At 45.7% G+C, this 21065-nt stretch overlaps 1 protein-coding gene across 1 annotated transcript in view; it reads left to right on the top strand.

Moving 5' to 3' along the window:
* The window catches only part of RERE (arginine-glutamic acid dipeptide repeats), a 205705-nt gene that overhangs the window by 70608 nt on the left and 114032 nt on the right, over positions 1 to 21065 (top strand).

The raw sequence follows: 21065 nt of genomic DNA, 5'->3' as shown, positions 1-21065 counted from the left end.
AATAGATACATATATAAATAGGATAGATACATAGATAGATACATATATAAATAGATAGATAGATACATAGATAGATACATATATAAATAGATAGATAGATAGATTCATAGATAGATACATATATAAATAGATAGATACATATATAAATGGGATAGATAGATAGATTCATAGATAGATACATATATAAATAGATAGATAGATAGATAGATAGATAGATAGATAGATAGATAGATAGATACATAGATACATAGATACATAGATGGATAGATAATAAATTTGACGGACAGGCAGACAGACATGTAGTCCTGGTAAGATTTACAGCCAATAAATTTTATAGATAGGTAGATACATTCATACAGGTAATCCTGGTAAGATTCTCAGCCAATCCTGGTATGTATGTATAAATAAAATACAGGTGGTCCTCAACTTGTGACCACAATTGAACCCAACATTTATGTTGCTAAGTGAGGCACTTGTTAAGTGAGCTTTTGCCCCATTTTACAACTTCTCTTGCCCCATTTGTTAAGCGTATCCCTGTGCACTTCTCAAGATCTTCGTTTGGAGAGTTTATTCCAGGCCATGGATGCTGGGTGCTGGAGGGCTAAACCATGGGAGGAGAATCCCTTCCGGGTTTCTTCTTGATCTCCCCCTCTCCCCCCCTTCCCCAAATGTTCCCATACAACACAAAGCTACTAAACAACTCTGGAACTTGGGGCCAATTCATCCCTCCTCGATGGTCGATTGGAATCGGGGAAGGTACTCTCCCAACGGCTGCCGTTTTTACCATTTATCTATTCTTTGTGCCCTTTTGCAACTTCAAGAAAAGAGCGGCTCGAGATGGCAAGGAAGCAGTTGTCAGAGAAAGCATGATTGTAGAATAATAAAATCGAGCTGGAAGGGACCTTGGGCGGTCTTCTAGTCCAGCCCCCTGCTCAAACAGGAGAACGTATATCATTTCAGATAAGTGACGGTCTAGTCTCTTCATAAAAACCTCCAGTGATGGAGTGCTTGTGATTTAAGAATAGAATAGGAATAGGAACAGAAACAAGAATAATAGAATAGAATAGAATAGAATAGAATAGAATAGAATAGAATAGAATAGAATAGAAAGAAACAAACAGAAACAGAAACAGAAACAGAAAACAGAAAAAAACAGAAAACAGAAAACAGAAACAGAATAGAATAGAATGGAGAAATAGAATAGAATGCAGAATAGAATAGAATAGAATAGAATAGAATAGAATAGAATAGAATAGAATTCTTTATTGGCCAAGTGTGATTGGACACACAAGGAATTTGTCTTGGTGCAAATACTCTCTGTATACATAAAAGAAAAGATACATTCCTCAAGAGTCAAGAACCATAGGTACAACACTTAATGATAGTTATAGGGTGCAATAAGCAATCAAATCAAATAAATCTTAAATATATTATAAGAATGCAATATAAGAACACAGAATAATAATGTATTATAATGCAAAAAAAAATACTGCAATGTAAGACTGCAATATAATGCAATATAAGAATGCAGCATCATGGATTCTGAGTGAGGAAAAGGAGTGTATTATACGTGCTTGTGCTCCTATAGTGTCCATGACCCTCTAGCATGAGCTGGGAGAGATCAGGATTGTATATGATACGCAAGTTCAATAGCCTTAATCTCTTTAAGCACCTCCCGCTGACCCATTGACTATATTTCAAAGCTGGGGAGAATTCATCTCATTAACCAAGCAGGGGAGGGACTTCCTGTGCCCCCCCCCCTCTTGCTTCAGGAGATTTGGGCAATGAGAAATTGCTGCCATCTGGGAGATAGTAAATCTGATTTTTATTTTGATGCATTGCTTTGGTGTTCTGGTGTTTGCCTGTCTGGAACATTAGTCTGTAATTATGAAGCCCGAGAAGGAGGACTTTCCTTTTAATCTATCATTTTGCAGGCACTGTGATGATCTCTGTTTTGTTTTTTAATTTTTAAGTTTAATGCTGGTGGAATATGGGAAGAATTATACAAAAGAAGAGATGGGATGGCTGGATGATGAAGTGAAACTTAGGCTACCTTTTCTCAAGCCAGATCTGCTGGTTTCCTTAACTCCTCCTCCTGCACAACCAGCTAATTTTTTGAGGCATTTGAAACAGAAACTGTGATTTTGTGATGCGGTTTAAATTTCCTATGCCGTCGCATTAGCCCGGAGTAACGCTTTTCAGCCTTGGCAGCTTTAAGATAGGTGGACTTCAACTCCCAGAATTCCCCAGCCAGTGGTCTTTTAACTAATCAAAAGCGGAAAATCATGCTGGTGAGAAGGCAATTTATATGGTTGGCTGTAGACTTGAACTTGGCTCTCTGATTTCTGGCCCACTTACCTTCATTACTTTTTTTTGGGGGGTGTAAAGTTTTTATTTTATACTTACAATAAAACCATCTTTCATTTAAACAGTGTGTCGACTGGGTACATATGTCTTGTGCTAACAATTATAATTAGTACTTTTCTGACCAATATAACCACCATCACCTTTTTTCTTTACAGCCATTATCTATTATCTATTATCATACACCTATTATCTTTATAGCAATCTTAACTTATTTCTCTATGTAATCATGAACTTCATTACCATGTCACCATAGTTCATATCCCTTCTTCGACTCCTGGAGCATTTTGTCTCGAGACGTTTACTACATACATTGTACGGGTGAGCTATCCTGAACTGAATATCAAAAAGCAAAAATTCAGAATAACCCCAGTGTAGAGATGTCTTCCTTTCCATTGGAACCCTAACTATAAAACATCTTACTCGATAGCAGAGGCTTCTGGCTGGTTAGGTGGTGGCGGCTCCAGGAACAAGTAGGTGTGTGTGTGTGTGTGTGTGTGCGCTCTTTGAGTAATCTTTTCCTATTGCCTCATAGTCCAGCACTCTGAAAGGAAGTTCAAAGGTTGTGCATTGGGCCAGGAAGGATGTGTTTTGTTTTAAGTGCCAACTCTTGTACTACGAGCCCATCATTTTTTTTTTCATGCAGTCAAGGAAGCGTGGTGTGTGAGGAAGCCTGTGGCCGGGTTGTTAGCCCCCCCCCCTTTCTTTTTGCAACTTTGGTCTGTTTCTGCCTTCATTCCTGCATTCTAGGGTAGAAAAAGGGGATCTAATCTCTCATTTCACACGCGAATAAGCAGCGAAGGAAGGAAGGAAGGAAGGAAGGAAGGAAGGAAGGAAGGAAGGAAGGAAGGAAGGAAGGAAGGAAGGATCAATCTGTAGAGCAGGGGTATCTAGCCTTGGCAACGTTGTGAACCTCAACACCCAGAATTCCCCAGCTAGCTATGGAATTCTGAGCGTTGAAGTCCATAAGCCTTCAAGTTGCCAAGGCCAGCCATCTTTGCTTTGGAGAACGTGAGTGATCCAAAGCTCTTCAGGCTGTGATTCTTCTCAAGCACTTGTAGGACACACAAGCATTTGTCTCCGTTTACACATTGACCTTCCTCCCCTGGCCGGGTGTGAACAGTCTCTCTTTGTCCCATTAAGATAATAACTGTAGTTCACTGGGACAGCATGACTGTTCACTCAGACTCAAATAATGCAGTCTTTGTGAACAGGGATTTTTTTAGATGAGATTTGACTTGTGCTCTTATAGGTTTAATACTTATTTTCCCAGACAGAGGTTTGGTGGCGGGGGGGTTGGGGTGGTGGTGGTGGGGGGTTCCTGCTGCTTTTCCTCTTCTCTGAAGGGATCTCTTTCATTTTAAGAGCTGTCTTAACGCTTCCCTCCGCTTCGGATTGCACCCGGTCCCCGGTTGATCATCCTTGCAGCAACAGCAGCCCTTTATAGATCACTGGGAGCTAAGTCTTCCAAACAAGATTTCTATCCCCACAGGAGCCTGGCTCTGCATTGTTATGAAGCCGTGGGAATGATTAATATTTGCTGGTTTTCCTTGCAGACTTCATTAGTTTTTGTAGTTAGAGCTTTGGGGGGAAAACCTGGGGTGGGGGGGGCAGGAGAAGACGCATTCTCCATTTTAATTTTGCAATAATTTTGCTAATTTGTTCCTCCTGCTCATTCGTCACTGGAATATATCTCTTCCCTTCCCTTCAAGCCATATACCTCAGTGACTGTCTCACATCCATCCATCCATTTATCTGTCTCTATCCCTTTCTATCCATCCCTCTCCATCTCTCATCCATACCTACCTACCTACCTACCTACCTACCCCCCCTCTCACACACGTTTAATAAATTGCCTGCAGACAGGCTAGGCAAGTGAGTGTCAGTGTGTGCTCCATTCAAAATCCAAGAAAGAAATACTCAGACTCCATAGATTAGAGCAAAGTTCTCCTTTTACTGGAAATCAAAGTGGAAGCTACAGGTTGAATTCCGAATCTGAGGAATTGGCGCGCAGATCACATATACAAAGGAATGGAATTGTTCCCACCCCCCAAAGTCCAAATGACTCTTCCAATTAAAAGTTCTGAATATGATCATGTGGGCATCTTCAGGTGGTGATGAGGCCTCTGTCCGTTGACCTTGACATACAGTGTCCGCTGACAGTGAGTCTGAAGAAAGTTACTAAAAGAAGTGGTAACTGCTGGCCCAGGAGAAAATGGACAATTCATCAAGAGATAGGAGCCGTTGAAGTAATGAAGCTGTTATTACAGAGCTGCTGTCCTCTCTGTGGAATATTTTTTTTTTCCCCTCAGAGGAAGATTTTGCTTTGTTAGGGAGGGAGACCCCCCCCCCCACTCCTTGTTCAGGAAGGCCCCAGAGTGTGCCTCACCTTGCTTTGTGCATTTTGTTGCTCCATCTCGTCCCAAAACCTCCCTCCTTGGACAACCAAAAGACAAAATTTCAGTTTTTATAAAGAGACGGAAGGGCGGATTATGCTAACTGGTCGTCTGAGGACGAGCGGTTGCTCCCTTCAGGTTCTTGGGCTGCGCTAAATCTTTCCCATCGCTTGCGCTGACCACGTTAAATCTTGGCATTCCACTCAGGGTCTTCGCATTGGATGACCCCAAGCGAAGGTACATTAATTATGTTGGATCTTCCAAGTGCCCCAGGTGGGTCTTAGACCTTCTTCGGGTAGGACAAAGAAGGAGTTCGATAGAAGTTCAAAATGATTTATCCTCATTAGTCAAGATGGTGTGTTAGGATGGTGGAGTGAAGGTTACTACTGTATGTGGGATGATTCTGCTGAAAAAAGGGTTCTTTTTCAAAGTAAGAGTTTTTATCTTCAAAGTAAGATTTTGGGGTTCCACCTCTGTAGTTGCATCTTCTCTTCTCTTCTCTTCTCTTCTCTTCTCTTCTCTTCTCTTCTCTTCTCTTCTCTTCTCTTGTTTTCTTCTCTCCTCTCCTCTCCTCTCCTCTCCTCTCCTCTCTTCTCTTTCTTCTATTCTATTCTATCCTACCCTACTCTACTTTTCTACTCTACTCTTTCCTATTCCTATCTCTATCCCTCTTCTCTTCTCTTATACCCTACCCTACCATACCCTTCTACTCTTTCCTATCCCTATCCTTCTCTTCTCTTCTCTTCTCTTCTCTTCTCTTCTCTTCTCTTCTCTTCTCTTCTCTTCTCTTCTCTTCTCTTCTCTCTCCTCTCCTCTCCTCTCTCCTCCTCTCTCTCCTCTCCTCTCCTCTCCTCTCCTCTCCTCTCCTCTCCTCTCTCCTCCTCTGCTCTCTTACTTCCCCTTCCCTCTCTTCTCTCTCTCTCTTCCTCTTTTTTCCTTATTTACCATGCATTTTAAAATGCCTCGATTGTTCAAAATAGTTTACCATTAGTGGCTGATTACTAATTTGCTTGCCGAACAATTATCCAAATTGGGCTTGAAATGTTGAGAAGCTCGAAACGGGTCATTATTAAGTTTAAATACATGTATGGATTTTTTCATTTTTTATTCCAACGGAGCATCATATTTTAATGTGCTTAATGCAAAAATAGCCAATAAAGAACAAACATCCCTTTGTGCGGCCCGGCCAGCTGGGATGCTGAAGACAGAAACAGCTTATGCTGGGATAGATAGGGCCATTCGAAACACCCCGGAGAAACAAGGGATTACTTATTGTCATTCTAGGGAGCTCCTCTGGTGATTTTGGTCCCTGGTTAGAGTTTTCCTCCTCAATCTGAATTTGGCTAAACTCCAGCTAGTTTAAAACACTGCTATTAATAAGCCAGAGCCACAAACCCTACTTTAGCCCTAGCTAATCGCAACAAGAATGGGAGCCTTTGAACTATGGTGCTGGAGGGAGACGCCTGCAAGTCCCTTGGACTGCAAGGCCATCCAAACGGTCAGATCAATCCTGGCTGCTCTTGAGAAGGCCAGATCCTGAAGAGGAAACCCAAATACTTTGGCCACCTCATGAGAAGGAAGGACTCCCTGGAGAAGAAGAGCCGAATGCTGGGAACGATGGAGGGCAAAAGAAGAGGAAGAAGGGGACGGCAGAGAAGGAGGGGGCTGGATGGAGTCGCTGAAGCAGTCGGCGTGAGCTTAAATGGGCTCCAGAGGATGGTAGAGGACAGGAAGGCTGGAGGAACGTGGTCCGTGGGGTCGCAATGGGTCGGACACAACTTCGCAACTGACAGCAACAATTGCAACAAGCTAGAGTTTCACCAGAATTCATTGGCATTTGAATGCCGTGGGTTCTTTTGTCAGAGTTAAACAAAAACCAGGGGAACTAGTGTGTCTGAAAGTTAATTCCAGAAACACTGAATGGCGGGTTAGGATAACCCCAGCCTGTGCTTTTAATTTTAACGCTTAATTTTAAGAACAATTGATCGGTGGAATGGCTGGCCTCCAAATGTTATCGGTGCTCCATCGCTGGAGGCGTTTAAGAAGAGACCGAACACCACCAGAAGACAAGCAGTGGGTGGAAACTATCCAAGGAGAGAAGCAACTTAGAACTCAGGAGGGATTTCCTCATGGTCAGAACAATTAACCAGTGGAACTGCTTGCCACCAGAAGTTGTGGTACTCTGTCACTGGAGGCGTTTAAGAAGAGACTGGACAGCCATTTGTCTGGAATGGTATAGGACGTTCTGTTTAAGCAGGGGTTGGACTAGAAGACCTCCAAGACTCCTTCCAACTCTTGTTATTCTGTATTTTCTACAAAAGTCCTCATGCCCCCTTGGAGCATTTGCATTATGAGCAAGCCATGATGGCCGGAAATCAGGGCTTGCTCCAAGCCAGAGAGTCCCTATCCTAGGAATTATGGCTTGCTCCATTCTGACGTTACTGCAAGCACCCCTGAAGATCTTTTGCTATAGGATTAAGAGACGATTTAGTGTGAAAAGCGCCGCGGATAATATTCTGGGCCCTGTTGCCTTTTAAGTCACCTTTTGCATCCCCCGGCAAATAGTAGTTTCTTTGTTTCCTCCAGGGGACAAAATAAGAAGCGGGTTGGAAAGCTGGCTGGCTTAGCAAACATTTCTGGGTATCGGTAACTTAATGTGCCAGGGTGGAGAAGAATGCTTGCGCGCTTTCCTGAAGTCCATATTGCAAACAGAGGCAGACAACTGGCAGATATTCGTACTGTGGTGGCTGGCTTTTTTGGGTGGAAACCTCTGGGGTTCTGCAAAGATGCCAAAAGTCATGGTGAAGGTGGCTGAGGTTTGCAGGGAGCAGTTGGCTACAAAGAGGAGGGTGAGTCTTACAAGGGATGAGATGCTCTGTGTGTGTGTGTGTGTGTGTGTGGTGTATGTGTAGGTGCATGCGCACAGATGGGTGAAATAAGAATCCAAATTTCATGGGCAAAGTGCTCTGGATGATCAAAACTCACACGCTCAGCCTTGTGCCAGGGAAGACTTCGTACCTTCTGCCAGGAAGCCAATGTGCTCCTCTGTGAACATAGAACAACAGAGTTGAAAGGGACCTTGGAGGTCTTCTAGTCCAACCTTCTGCTGGAGCAGGAGACCCTATCGCATTTCAGACAAGTGGCTGTCTGCACACACACCCACACACACACACCCCTTGTTCCTCTGCCTCGCTGCTGCCAGACTCCGAAGGCTCCGGAGTCAGCACCCCACTCCCAGACAGTCCTGGCCCCATCTCTGCATCAGATGCAGAGGACCCTCATCCGAGTCCTCCCCAGACTCCTCGACTGGTCCCCCTTCTTCCCCACTGTCTGATCCCACTGCCGTCTGCCACAGGCTGCCGGCGAACCACAACAATTGCGGTACAGTCCTGGTGCTGCAACTGCCACGAACTCCAGTCTGATCGGGCGCCATGGGAATCGTGGTTCTTTTGTGAGGCTTTCCAGTTCTGGAAGTTCTTCATCAACAAGCCAACTTAGGTCATTCTATCCTCACTGACGCTACGAAACTGTCCCTCCATCCAAATGTTGCTGTTTTTCAGCCACTGTCTGCCAAGTGCAATTATCGGCTGGTTTGCAGATCTGAGTTGGATAATTTGTGTGTGTGTGTGTTTGTTTTAATTTTTATTTTGTGCTTCTTGTTTTGTTTTTGTTTTTAAATTACAAAAAAATGTCCCAACATGACCTCGTTTGACAGAGCGCTGCTTTTATTTTCCGTGCATAACCTGGGCTTCGTTAATGGGCTTTTGCCAAAAAATAATTTCAGACCTCTTTCTTGCTTTTGTTCAAGGGAGTTGGGGATGGCCCATGAGGGTTTGTTTTTCTTCTTCAGGAAAACCTGTGCCTTAAGATGTGTGTCAGATGGCCCAGAAAGAGGCCTGAATGGACAGAGGAGACATTCCTGAGATTATGCCTAGTATCAATAGAAGAGAATATTCGTAGCTTAAAAGTTGAACTGTGGAGTCCTTGGTCCTCTCTGAGCTTGGCTGTTTTCTCGTGGATGTTGCATTACCCAACTAGGTAACATCATCAGGGCTATAAAGGAGTGGAGTTTGAGGAGGAGGAGAAAGAGAAGGATGACAATGGCTTATGGGGTCCCTTAATGCTGTCTGAGTTTGGTTGTTTTCTTTTTTTAAAAACAAACTTTATTAATTTTAAAATTAAAATAAACAACACATACACAAATGTAGAAAAGAAGAAGAGAAACAGAGTTGAGAAGTAAAAGAGAGAAGAGAAAAAGAAATAAAAGAAAAAGAAAAAGTTTGGTTGTTTTCTTGTAGACGTTTCATTGCCCAACTAGGTAACCTCTTCAGTATTAGGTATGTTCATGGGTATCTAATCTGCTGTATTTAATTTTCCTTCATCAGCTGGCACTGATGATGTTGCCTAGCTGGGTAATGAAACATCTTGAAAGCAAACAGCCAAGCTCAAATGCACCAAGGATCCCACAATCCACCTCCTCCTCCCCCCCTACAAATCCCACTCCCTTCCAGCACTGATGATGTTATCTAATAGGGTCATGAAACACCTGCAAGAAAATAACACAGCTCAGAGAGCACCAAGGACCCCCCGCCATTATTCCTACCGTAGTATACATGGACACCATTGGCTTTATACTGTAGTACGTCAAATTATTCTTCCTGTCCCGACGGAATTAGATCATTCTTTTTTTCCCCCCTTCCTTCTTTCCCCAGAAAGGGATCCTTGGCCTCTTCCTGGCCTCAGGGTCTCCCCATCTCCTTTTCAGTCTGCCTTGTGCCGAAGACTTCGCGCCTTTTTTCATTTTGCAGGGTGAGCTGAACAGCTCCCTCCCCTCCAAAGAGGCCGGTTGTGTTTCTTAAGACAGGCAACGCATGACCCATGCAAATCTTGTTAAGAGATTTATCTGTCTGGCTGGCTTGCTGGAGGAGAGAGAGCCTTCGAAGAGGAGGGATCAGCAGGAAGGGAAGCTCCTGTCTCTTTAGTTCCGCCTCGTGCTTAGCTGCCTTGAGTGCTTTTTAAACATTATATATATATGTATATGTATATATATATATGTATATGTATATATGTATATATAAGAAAACAAATATATGTATATGTATATATGTATATATATATACATATAAACATATACATACATACATACATACATACATACATACATACATACATACATACATACATACATTTATTTGCTGGGTTTCACATTAAATGTACGATCTGACTCCAGGAGCGCATAAACCTCTTAGTAAGCATTAGCGGGAGAAGCAGCATGTCGCCAAATTTCTCTCTAATCTTACAGGTGTGCTTGGTGGAATAAACCACCCCGGCTGTCCCTCCTCTCCTTTTCCCCAGTTGGAGATTTGTACCGCAAAGGGATAAAAACATTTCCCATCCGTCCTTCTCTTTGTTCCTTAAAGCGCATAAGATGGGTTTAGCAATAGCGCTAACGCTTAGATTTATATACCGCTTTGCAGCGATTTCCAGGCCTGTCTAAGCAGTTTGCACAGTCAGTGTCGGAATTCCGTTAGTTAACCCAGTTTTATGAGTTGACAGCATATTGCCACCCCCCACCCAACCATCCGGTTCCTCGTTTTACCGACTTCAGAAGGATGGAAGGTTGAGTCAATCTTGAGCCAGTTGGTCAGGATTGAACTGATGGCAGTGGGCAGAGTTAGCTTGCAATACTGCGGTCTAACCACTGGGAATGAAGGAAGGAAGGAGGGAGGGAAGAAGGAAAGAAGATAGCAATAGCACTTAGACTTATATACCGCTTCACAGTGTTTTACAGCCCTCTTTAAACAGTTTACAGAGTCAGCCTCTTGCCCCTAACAGTCTGGGTCCTTGTTTTACCCACCTCAGAAGGCTGAGTTCAACCTTGAGCCAGTCAGTCAGAGTCAAACTGCTGGCAGTGGGCAGAGCCAGCCTGCAATACTGCATTCTAACCATAAGAAAGGAAGGAAGGAAGGGAGGAATGAGGGAAGGAAGGAAGGATTCATTTTACCCACCTCGGAAGGGTTGAAGTCTGTGTCAGCCTTGTGCCAGTCGGTCAGGATCGAACTGTTGGCAGTGGGCAGAGTTAGTTTGCAATACTGCATTCTAACCACTAGAAGGGAAGGAAGGAAGGAAGGAAGGAAGGAAGGAAGGAAGGAAGGAAGGAAGGAAGGAAGAAAGAAAGAAAGAAAGAAAGAAAGAAAGGAAGGAAGGAAGGAAGGAAGGAAGGAAGGAAGGAAGGAAGGAAGGAAGGAAGGAAGGAAGGAAGGAAGGAAGGAAGGAAGGAAGGAAAGGAGTGTGTGTATGTCTTTGTCTGTGTCTTTCTGTTTTTTTAAATTTGGAAACAACGAACAGGATGTTACTCCGTTCAAAGTTATTCTACTCAAAGTATAATAAGGATAATGATAATAATAAGCTCTTGTCTTTTGTCTTGGCGGCGGAGACTTCAAATGACCGACGCTTGGTGAACAAAGGTCTTTAAAGAACGGTTTTGGAGTTGGAAAAGTGTGTCAGAGGGCAGGATTCTTCCTGATCCCTTCCTTGCAGCTTTACAGAGATTAGGCAGGATCAGGCGGGAGATCACTGCAGTTGTATTCCAGGGAGGCGGGGCTGGCGGTTCAAGTCTAATTTGTTATTTTTGCCAAGTGGGAATTAATTCTTTCAAGGCTTGAAAAACTTATTAGCTGTATGTAACCCGAAGGAACGATGCGGAAAATATAAATAGACGGATTTGGAGAGTGATTGGGGAATTACAGGAGGAAGAAAACCCTGGTTTCAACGCTAGCCGTTGTGGAAGCAATTGTGCCTTGGGACAGCAAGCCCCCTCCTTTTTAATTTTTTTTTTTTTTTTGCTGGAGCTGGCACGACTACAACATTACCAGGAGGCCTCCTGATCGTGATGTGTTCCGGTCTCGTTTGGGCCCTGCCAGAATCGTAGCGTCAATTTAAGACACTCGTGACGTTTTGGTCAACGGCAGCGCTTCTGACGTTCAGGATGTCTTCGCCCTTTTGAGATCTCAACCGGCCTGTTTTCTTCCAGAACTCCTCGCCCCCTTGCAGCGTCTTCCTTCAGTTCGTTCCCTTCGCAGAAAATCCTCGTTCCAGGACTAGATGATCTACAAGGTCCCTTCCGGCTCTGTTAATCTGTTCATTTCTACCCTCGCTTTTGTTGCTATTGTATTACTCCATGGAAGACTCACTCTTTGTGGGTGTGGCAGGCCTTTGCTATCAGAGAGCCCTGAGTCCTGCCTGCAACCAGCGAGGGTTTTCCTTCCCTGCCGAGTGACACAGCCGGAGTCCCCGTGCTGGCAGTTGTCTGAGTCGGGCGATGGTGGTGGAAAATGACTGCAAAACCCAAGCTAGCAAGTTTCCCCCCCCCACCAAGGGTCTCCCACCCTCAAGTGGATGTGTTGCTGCCGTCTTAATCCTCTCTTTCAACATCTGCCTAAACATCTGTCCTGCTTGGCAGTCTGGGTGATATATGTATATCAGCGCGGTTCACTTCTGAGAACGCTTCCTCAGCGACAACCCAAATCATTGACTTAATTTAAAACAAAAAACGCTTTTATGGGCTCCGTAACTAGCTCGGGTGCAATTACAGCTGAAGCCGTTGGGGTGCTTAACCCATTGCAACAGCTGGGGGGGGAAAAGGGGGGGTGTTGTGAGTTAAGCAAATGGGATTAAGCATTGAGGTGCATGAGAAGGTTCCGCAAACAGGACGCCTGGCCCCGTCAAGGGCTTTTGAAGGTACAGAAGGTGGGATGGCAATAAGGACCCCCCTGTCATGTCTGGAAGAGCTCTAGTGGGGCGAAGGCATATTTAGTGGGCCTGTGGATGAGATGGTGGTGAGGATGTCCTAAGACAAGGGTGTCAAACTCGATTTCACTGAGGGCCGCATTAGGGTTGTGTTCGACCTCGGAGGGCTGGGGAGGGTCATGGGGAATGGTGGGGGGTGGGGTGGGGGTGGCCATGGTGGGCGTGTCGGGGGCAGCTGTGGTGGCCAAGTGCTAAGACAGGACTTCCCTGAGATCCTGCCTCACTCTCATAATTTCCTTCCTTCCTTCCTTCCTTCCTTCCTTCCTTCCTTCCTTCCTTCCTTCCTTCCTTCCTTCCTTCCTTCCTTCCTTCCTTCCCTCCTTCCCTCCTTCCCTCCCTCCCTTTTCTTCTTTTTCCTTCTCTCTTCCTTCTTTCTTCTTCCTTCCCCTCTTTCCTTGTTTTTCCTTCCTTGCTCTCTTCCCATCTTTCCTTCTTTTTCTTTGTCTTTCCTCTTTCCCTGTTCCTTTTTGCCTGCTCAAATGCAAAAGGGGAAACATTTCTCCTTTGGTTTTCAGTTTGCTTTGATAGCCCTCTGCCAGCGAAAATGGACCTGGGGGGACCTGTGCGCAGCCCCTCCCGAGCTCCATGTTCACTAGCAGAGGCAGCGCGGGCCGGTCATTGGCTGCTTCCAGGCTGGCCCTGCAGGCCAGATCTAAGCACCCCATGGGCTGGATTCGGCCTGAGGGTCTTGAGTTTGACACCCCTGTCCTAAGACATACCACAAAGTTTTAAAAACCCCTGCAAGAGTCAAATATATGCTGAACAAATGGGAATAACAGAACAACAGAGTCAGAAGGGGGTTGGACTAGAAGACCTCCAAGGTCCCTTCCAACTCTATTCTTCCGTCTCCATGCCCAGATCTCAGAGGTAACCTAGTTACCCACTTGAAGAAGCAGCAGACCGAGATGGGCCTTGGCCCGATCCAACACAACTGTTGTGGTTTTGTCGTCGCTCGTCCTATAACGGCTGGTTCTTCTAAATGCGTAAATTGTGATCCGAACCAGCTGGCTGAATACAAGATTCTGTTGTGGAGACCGAGCCACAGTCCTCCATAGAAAGTCTATACGCCTTTTGTGGTTGATTCTTCAAAGGCGGCTCAGTTTTGAACATTTTGCGTTCATCTTTTTAAATTCTGCCGTACACCACTTGGCCCGTAGGTTTTGGCTTTGTCACAAGCACCGGCGAGGTCCCCCCTCTTTCTCACCTACTTAGTGCATTTTGAAGCTGTTTAGTTGCTTTGTTCCCACCCCTCCCTTTTTTTTCTCTCTTTCCAGGGGGAAATAAAAACAGCTGCCTTTTATCAGCATTGTTTCCTTCTGCAATCATTGTAATCCCGGTGAAATGTTTGCACCGCGCGCTGCCATGAGCCACGGAAACATGATCTCGAAAGAAAAGGCGCCGGTGGGAGGTTGCCTTAGACTGGGGCCAACACTCAGCCTTGGACATCTGCCTCTTTGTGGCAAAGCTGGTTGAGGAATTCTGGGAGTTGAAGTCCACAAGTCTTAAAGTTGCTAAGGTTGCTAAGACCCCTGGTTTAGAGCAGGGTTCGCCAACCTTTTGGACCTCAGGGATCACCAAACTCATAATTTTAAATTCTGCAGACCAGAGACCCTGGGAAAATCCCCCAAAAAGTCTGCAGGAAAATTCCCCACCCCTTTTCCTACCGATCGATCAATCTTTATCGATCAATCTTTATTTGGGACCACAGGATACCGTCTCCAGCTCCGTTCTTGGGGGGGGAGAGAGAGACTTTTGGCTTCATGCAAGGAAAGCAGCAGAAGCCGCAGAAGTCTTTCTTTCTCTCCACCAAACTCCGCCAGAAGTGAGTCTTTGTGAGACTTGTCTTTCTAGCGCAGCCTCTTGGAGCAGGGATGCCTTGCAGGGTCCCAAAGACTCATTTCTGGCGGAGTTTGGGGGAGAGAAAGAAATACTTTTGCTGCTTTTCTTGCATGCAGCCAAAAGCAGAAGAAGAAAGAAGCGGAAAGAAGCAGCCCTGTGGCCAGGCTTGAGGTGTGTGGGGCTAGTGGGGCAAGTTCCCCGCCGCCCCTTCCCCCCTCCCCTCACTACCTCGTGTTGTTCGCAGTGCAAGTGATGCAAGCCTTGTGTTCCTGTTGGCCATGTGGGCGGCGCAGCCTTGTGTTCCCGCGCAGCCTGGATTAATTGCATTGGAAGGTGCTTTGGGGGTGACATTTCTCTGCGGACCACCAAAATTTTCTCGCGGACCAACCAGTGGTCCCCAGCCCATTGGTTGGCGACCACTGGTTTAGAGTATGTTGCAACGCAGACAGAGCCAGTCAGATGTTGCCCAAGCATTGCCGTTTTCTGAACGGTGGGCCCTGCACACTTCCTCCCTGGGTAACGTGTGTGCGCGGAACTGTTTTTAAAAATTCACACCTGCAAAAGAGCTTGAAGCCTGAGCCAGCCTCTTCGCTTCAGGGAGCGTTTGGGCATGTAAGGATCCCGCTGTTTCTGATCGCAGAGTTCCTTTAAAGGGGGGAGAGGAAAGATTTGTCATTACCCTTGCTGCTTTTAGAAGAGCGTTCGTAAGCTCCCATGTCACGCTGGGAGAAAGAGCAGTTAAGCAAACCTGAGAGGAAATTGAGCGGACAGTTAGAAGCGATTGGCCAAGAAGCTGGTAGAGAATTAGATTTAGAGAATAGACAGAGAAACTACCTGCAACATTCGACTCTCGCGCAAGGAACAGATATTTCGTGTCTTTTTACACCTTTTGCATCGTTTGGACCTGTATCAGCTTTCAAAACTGCCCAAATCCAGGTGTTCTGCCAGAGATACCCTGTTTCCCCCAAAATACGACCTACCCCCCAAAGTAAGTCCTAGCTTGATTTTTTTATATGTGCGCTCAATATAAGCCCTACCTCCCCCCCCCAAATAAGCTTCACGAAGCTATCAAGCATCTAGAACAGGGGTCTTCAAACTTGACAGCTTTAAGTCTTGTGGACTTCAACTCCCAGAATTCCTCCTCCCGTCCATGTTAGCTCAGGAATTCTGGGAGTTGAAGTCCCACAAGTCTTAAACTTGCCAAGTTTGAAGAGCCTTGATCTAGAAAGACCAAAAGCATCTCCCCACCAGCAATCGGCCGCCAGATGAGCATAGATCAACTCCAGGATTATCGGACCAATAATAATCAATACCCCCAATCAAAAAATTGCCAAAACAAGCCGACAGTAAACAGCCCAACCAAAGCACCTCTAAGACCACACCAGGGTAAAACCATCAGAATATAAACTGAGAGCAAACCCCACTCCTTACTAGCACTGACGATGTTACCTAGTTGGGTCATGAAATGTCTGCAAGAAAACAACCAAGCCCAGAGAGCCACCAAGGCCTCCTTATTCTTTTTCTGGATTAATTTTGACATTGTGAACCAGGCCATTACACTGTTCGGCAAACCAGCCTTTTAAATTCCTGGGTTGGGGCACAATTCACTCCCGGCAATTGTGTCGTGCAGCCTTTCCCCAACTTAAAGAGTTCCATTTTGGAATTGTAGTCCATCAGATCCAGATTTGGCTTCTTGGGTTATGCTGTCCAGTTGACAGCTGACTTGAGTCCTTTTTCATCTCCATGAGATAACACGGTTTGTTTTTGTGCACTTTCTCCCACAAAGCCCCCAAGATATTGACCTGACCCAATCCAGGGACTGGCCAAACCCAAATGAACTTCTCTTTTCGCAGAGTTGTTGCTTTGGAAACCTCGATCTTAACCTTTTCTCAACATAACAGCCATTATTGTGGGTTGTAGTTGAGGCTTCTATGTGTGTCATTGGAAAACATTGTCTTGCTGTGCGTGGTGGCATGATTGCTACTTGCCCCTCTCTAGGCCCATTGTGTTTTGACCCAGGCTTCACACACTTGTTTTAAAAGCAAAACCTATTTTATTGCAACGCTGGGAATTGTTTTCATTCCCAGCCGGCATTAATCTTAAACAGTCCCCCAAGATAAGCACACACCTTTCAATTCAGTAGAATGCTGTCAGAAACAGAAGTATCCAATTAACTATAAAAGAAACCAAGTGAAGTACAAGAAAAAAAACAACCAAAGTACACAGAGCTTCAAGGAGGACTCGGAACCAATCGAATGACTTTGCTTCCTGCAAAGGTTTCATCATCTTGTTCTGACTTTTATCCCTTATGGGAGGGGCAATCACCTCCCAGTCTTACTCCCGAGTTGCCCCTTTTGTCTTAACTGTTCTTGTCTTCTGGCATCTCTGCGCTTTCGCGCACTGGGAACAGGCTCCCTTTGTTCCTCTGCCTTGCTGCTGCCAGACTCTGGAGGCTCCAGAGACAGCACCCCACTCCCAGATGGTCCTGGGCCCACTTCTGCATCAGATGCAGGACCCTCGTCCGAGTCCTCTCCAGACTCCTGGGCTGGTCCCCTTTCTTCCCCACTGTCCAATTCCACTGCCGTCTGCACAGGCTGCCAGTCGAACCACAACACATTGCTGGTTTGACAAATAAAGATTATATCTAATCCTGATGATAAATCCTGCCATCTGCCTTGGGTGGGCGGGACGGAGAGAGGAAGCGGCTTTGCTTTGGCCGACCATCTCTGGAAGGATGGACACTGCTGCCTGGAAGGGGAAGCTGCTTTCTTCTCTCTGATATTTACACAAGGAGCCTGCTTGAAACGGATTCCGGAAAGCTGTCCAGTCTAGCCACATCTCCAATTAGTCCCTGCCACTCACATTTGCCTGCCTTGTTAGAGCCACTTGGTGAGGATTAAACCAGCAACTGTGATCGCTTGGCAGCTGCTACTCCGACCATTGGGTCTTGTTGCTCATCGTAAGCATCTCCTGTTCCAGGCTCTGTGGCCTGGTGGGCTTCCTTGTGTGTTTACAGATTAACAGAGTTGGAAGGGACCTTGTAGCTCCAACCCTCCCACCCAAGCAGGAGACCCTACCCCATTCCTGACAGAGGGGGGGGGGAGTCCAATCTCTTCTTGAAAGCTTCCAAGGATGAAGCTCCCACAACTTCTCAAGGCAACTTCTGTTCCATGGGTTGATTGCTCTCCCTGTCAGAAAATTCCTCCTTATTTCCAGGTTGAATCTCTCCTTGATCAGTTTCCATTCATTATTCCTTATCTGACCTTCCGGTGCTTTGGAAAATAGCTTGACCCCTTCCTCCTCTCTGGGGCAGCCCTTCAAATATTGGAAGGCTGCTCTCCTGTCTCCCCTGGTCCTTTTCTTCCCTAGACTAGCCAAGCCCAGTTCCTGCAACCGTTCATCGTCTGTTTTATCCTCCAGTCCCCTAAATACCTTGGTTATCTTCTCTGCTCACTTTCTAGAATCTTTGTGTGGTATAGCTTCTTTGTTGTCGTATGTGTGCGTGAGATCTTCTTTGTGTTGACGCTTTAGGACAGAATCTCTTCCTGAGCTGTTTGTCTCCATCTGGGGAAAAAAAAACAAAAAACAGGGATGTGTGTGTAAGTAGAGAAGAACCTTGAAATTCAGGCTATGACAGCAAAGTCAATTTATCATTTTGAAGGTTACCATTGTTGGGAATAAAGTCAACCAGGTCTTAAGAATTCATTACCCGCCCTCCCTCCCCTTTTCTATTTTAAAAAGGAGATGATTAAGTTCTGAAAGGAGCAGATTTTGATCTTCAAAGCTACTTATTGCCATCCCTGACCCTTCGATGCTGCAAATATATCGGTCTCTTGAAATGGGTGTTTCCAAATTGACGTCGTAGAGAGTCTCTTTGCCCTGGTTTAACACACACACACACACAAAAAAAAGGCTTGCCTCCATGTAGCTGTGGCTGCATTTACAATCTGTGTGAGGTGTGTGCACGATAGAGAGTGTGTGTAACATACTCTGCCTGAGTTTGCTCACCTTGCAAAGCTCTGGTTTGTCTTAAGAGCTGTTTCTGAAACAAACCTGGGAGGCCTAATTGAGATTGTAAATAGCAGCCGTGTAAGCCAGGGGTCCTCAACCACCGGTCCCCGGACCGGTACCGGTCCGTGGATCATTTTTTACCGGGCCGCAAAGCTTGGGCGCCGCCATCTTGTTTCGACGGCGCTTCCGGGTTTTCGATTGCTTCCGGGTTTTGGGTTGGAAAGTGCTTCCGGGTTTTCAGTTGGAAAGCGGCGTTTGGGTGCTCGCGCCTTAGTTTCGTCGAAGGGGGGGGCGGCTTTGAACGAAGAGCCGTCCCGATGGCGGTGGAGTCTCGCGTTACTCATGTACCGGTCCGTGGAAGAATAAATAATCGTGAAACTGGTCCCTGGTTCAAGAAAGGTTGGGGGCCACTGGTGTAAGCTATCCAGGCTGCATTGCATCCCCACAGAGCCCCCCCCCCCCAAAAAAATCAAACAAACCACATTATGACTTCATACGAAGTGTCGAGCCCCCCACCCCATTACCTGGGAAGAAGACTCCGGATTTGGAGTCTTTCATTTGGAAAGGATCATGACGTAAGAGATCTGGATCATGGATCCGGTCACAGAATAGCTTTCTTCCAGTGAGGATAAACGGCAGTGGCTTAACTCCAAATATCGACCAGCCTCTCGGGTCCTGATAATTTAAAAAAAAAAAAAAAAAAACAGGCTTTGCGTGGATTCTAATTCTCTGAATAATCCTGTAAGACGGGCTGGCAATTGGTTTCCTTTAGGTGCAAATGCAGGAGCTGAAGCTTGATTAGGAGTTAGTGCAGTGGTGGCTAACCTTTTTTGGGCTCCTGTGCTGATAATTGCGTGTGCGCTCGCGTGCCAGCACCCAGAAGGCAATGCCCGTGCCCCCTGCACATGTGCTCACGACTTTCCTGCGTCTCTGCACATGCGCTCCCATCTCCTGTCCAGCCTCGTACATGCGCGCCAGATACCCAACCATCAGCTGGCGGGCGGGCGGTGCACGAAGTAGACCTGCTCTGGGCGAGGGCTCACGTGTATGGCAGTCATGGCTCTCTGTGTCACTTCTGGCATGCGTACCACATAGGTTCACCCTCCTGGACCTTGTGGTTCTCTGCCTTTTAGCCTTGTCTTGGTTTAGATGGCGGGACTCCTGAATGAACCTACATGCCTTTTGTACAGCCCTGTACGCCTAGGGGGAAGTTTATGAAGAATGCCTTTTGTCCCTCTGTCTTTCTTTTTTTTTTTAAATGGGAATTGATTGCAAAGACTAAGAAGATGGTTCCCACATGGGGCAAATGATTTGTAGCTGAGCCTCTTAACCACATCATATCAGGTTAGTTAGGGCCTGTCCTCTGCGAGAGAAAGGAAAGAAATTTATTAGGGTGCTGGAAAAGTCATTGTCAGAAAAGCGAGTAGGATGGTATTTGGCTTTGATGCAGGGTAGATCAAAATCGATTATTATTATTTTTTTAAAAATTGGACTTTTAAAATTTAAATCGGATTTTTTTTTATTTTTATCAAATTTATTTTAATCAAATGTTTTTGGAGTAAAAAAAATCTATCTAAAAATAGTTTTCTATTTAAGATACATTAATAATTTAGTCTATTCAGCCCGAAAGGGAGCTTAGTTAGGTGGCATGCTGTATACCAAGAGTCTTCAAACTGGGCCGGTTTAAGACTTGTGGACTTCAACTCCCAGAATTCCTGAGCTCTAACATGACTGGAGGAGGGATTCTGGGAGCTGAAGTCCACAAGTCTTAAAGCTGTAAGTTTGAAGACCCTCCTGCTGTATATTCTGCCATATTGGGACTGTTGGTTGAGTCAACAGCAGGTCGGAGGTGGAGCTGCTGCGGAACACGTATGACAGTTGCTCTTTAAAATATTATGATTTAAATCGACTTGATTTAAATCAAATCCACCCTGCTTAGATGGAAAAGGCCTTTTGGCCCATACATGCCCATCACTTAGCTGCCATCCCAGGTGCCAACTTTTGTGGCGTCAGAGAGGTTGATTCAGGGGCTGGAGCTGTTGTGGTTAGCCGGCAGCAGGTGCAGATGGCTGAGGAGACTGAGGACTCAGATGAGGGGCCAGGACCATCAGGGAGTGGACTGTTGCCTTCAGAGATTGTGGGGGCTGGCAGCAGCAATGAGGAGGTTCCCGAGGAGCCTGTGCCAAGTGCACGTGCGCGCAGGATTGCTCGCAGAAAGGAGCACCTACTACACCATGGGCGACTCGGGAGTAAGGCTGCAAGGTAATGGCCCCTCCTTCCAGAAGATAAAAGCCAGCTGTGAAACGAACGTACTTTGCAGAAGGCAAAGACGTTTTGGAACTCCAGCCTCGTGGACATTCCAGTATCCTGAGTCTGAGTTTGAAGATTCTTATTTTGCAAAGTATTTCTTGTCTGTTATCTTTTGGCAAGTCTTGCACAGCTTGGCAAGACTTGTGCTTTTCACAGCTAATTATTTTGTAAAAGCATTACAAGGCTTGTGTTCCATTTGGATTGTGTTTGATTTGTTGGGAAAGGGCGTGGGTCAGAATAGGAGAGGAAAATGGATGACATTAATGAGACCTAGTTTTTCCCATATGGCAGTATTTCCTTGCAGAGGCAGGCTGATGGAGCTGGTTAGGATGGATG

This window comes from Notechis scutatus, chromosome 16 (genome assembly GCF_049901735.1).
Source record: "Notechis scutatus isolate UNSWTSFEM ecotype Mainland chromosome 16, rNotScu1.2, whole genome shotgun sequence".
Lineage (NCBI taxonomy): Eukaryota > Metazoa > Chordata > Lepidosauria > Squamata > Elapidae > Notechis > Notechis scutatus.
This window is presented reverse-complemented; position numbering and strand designations above follow the sequence as displayed.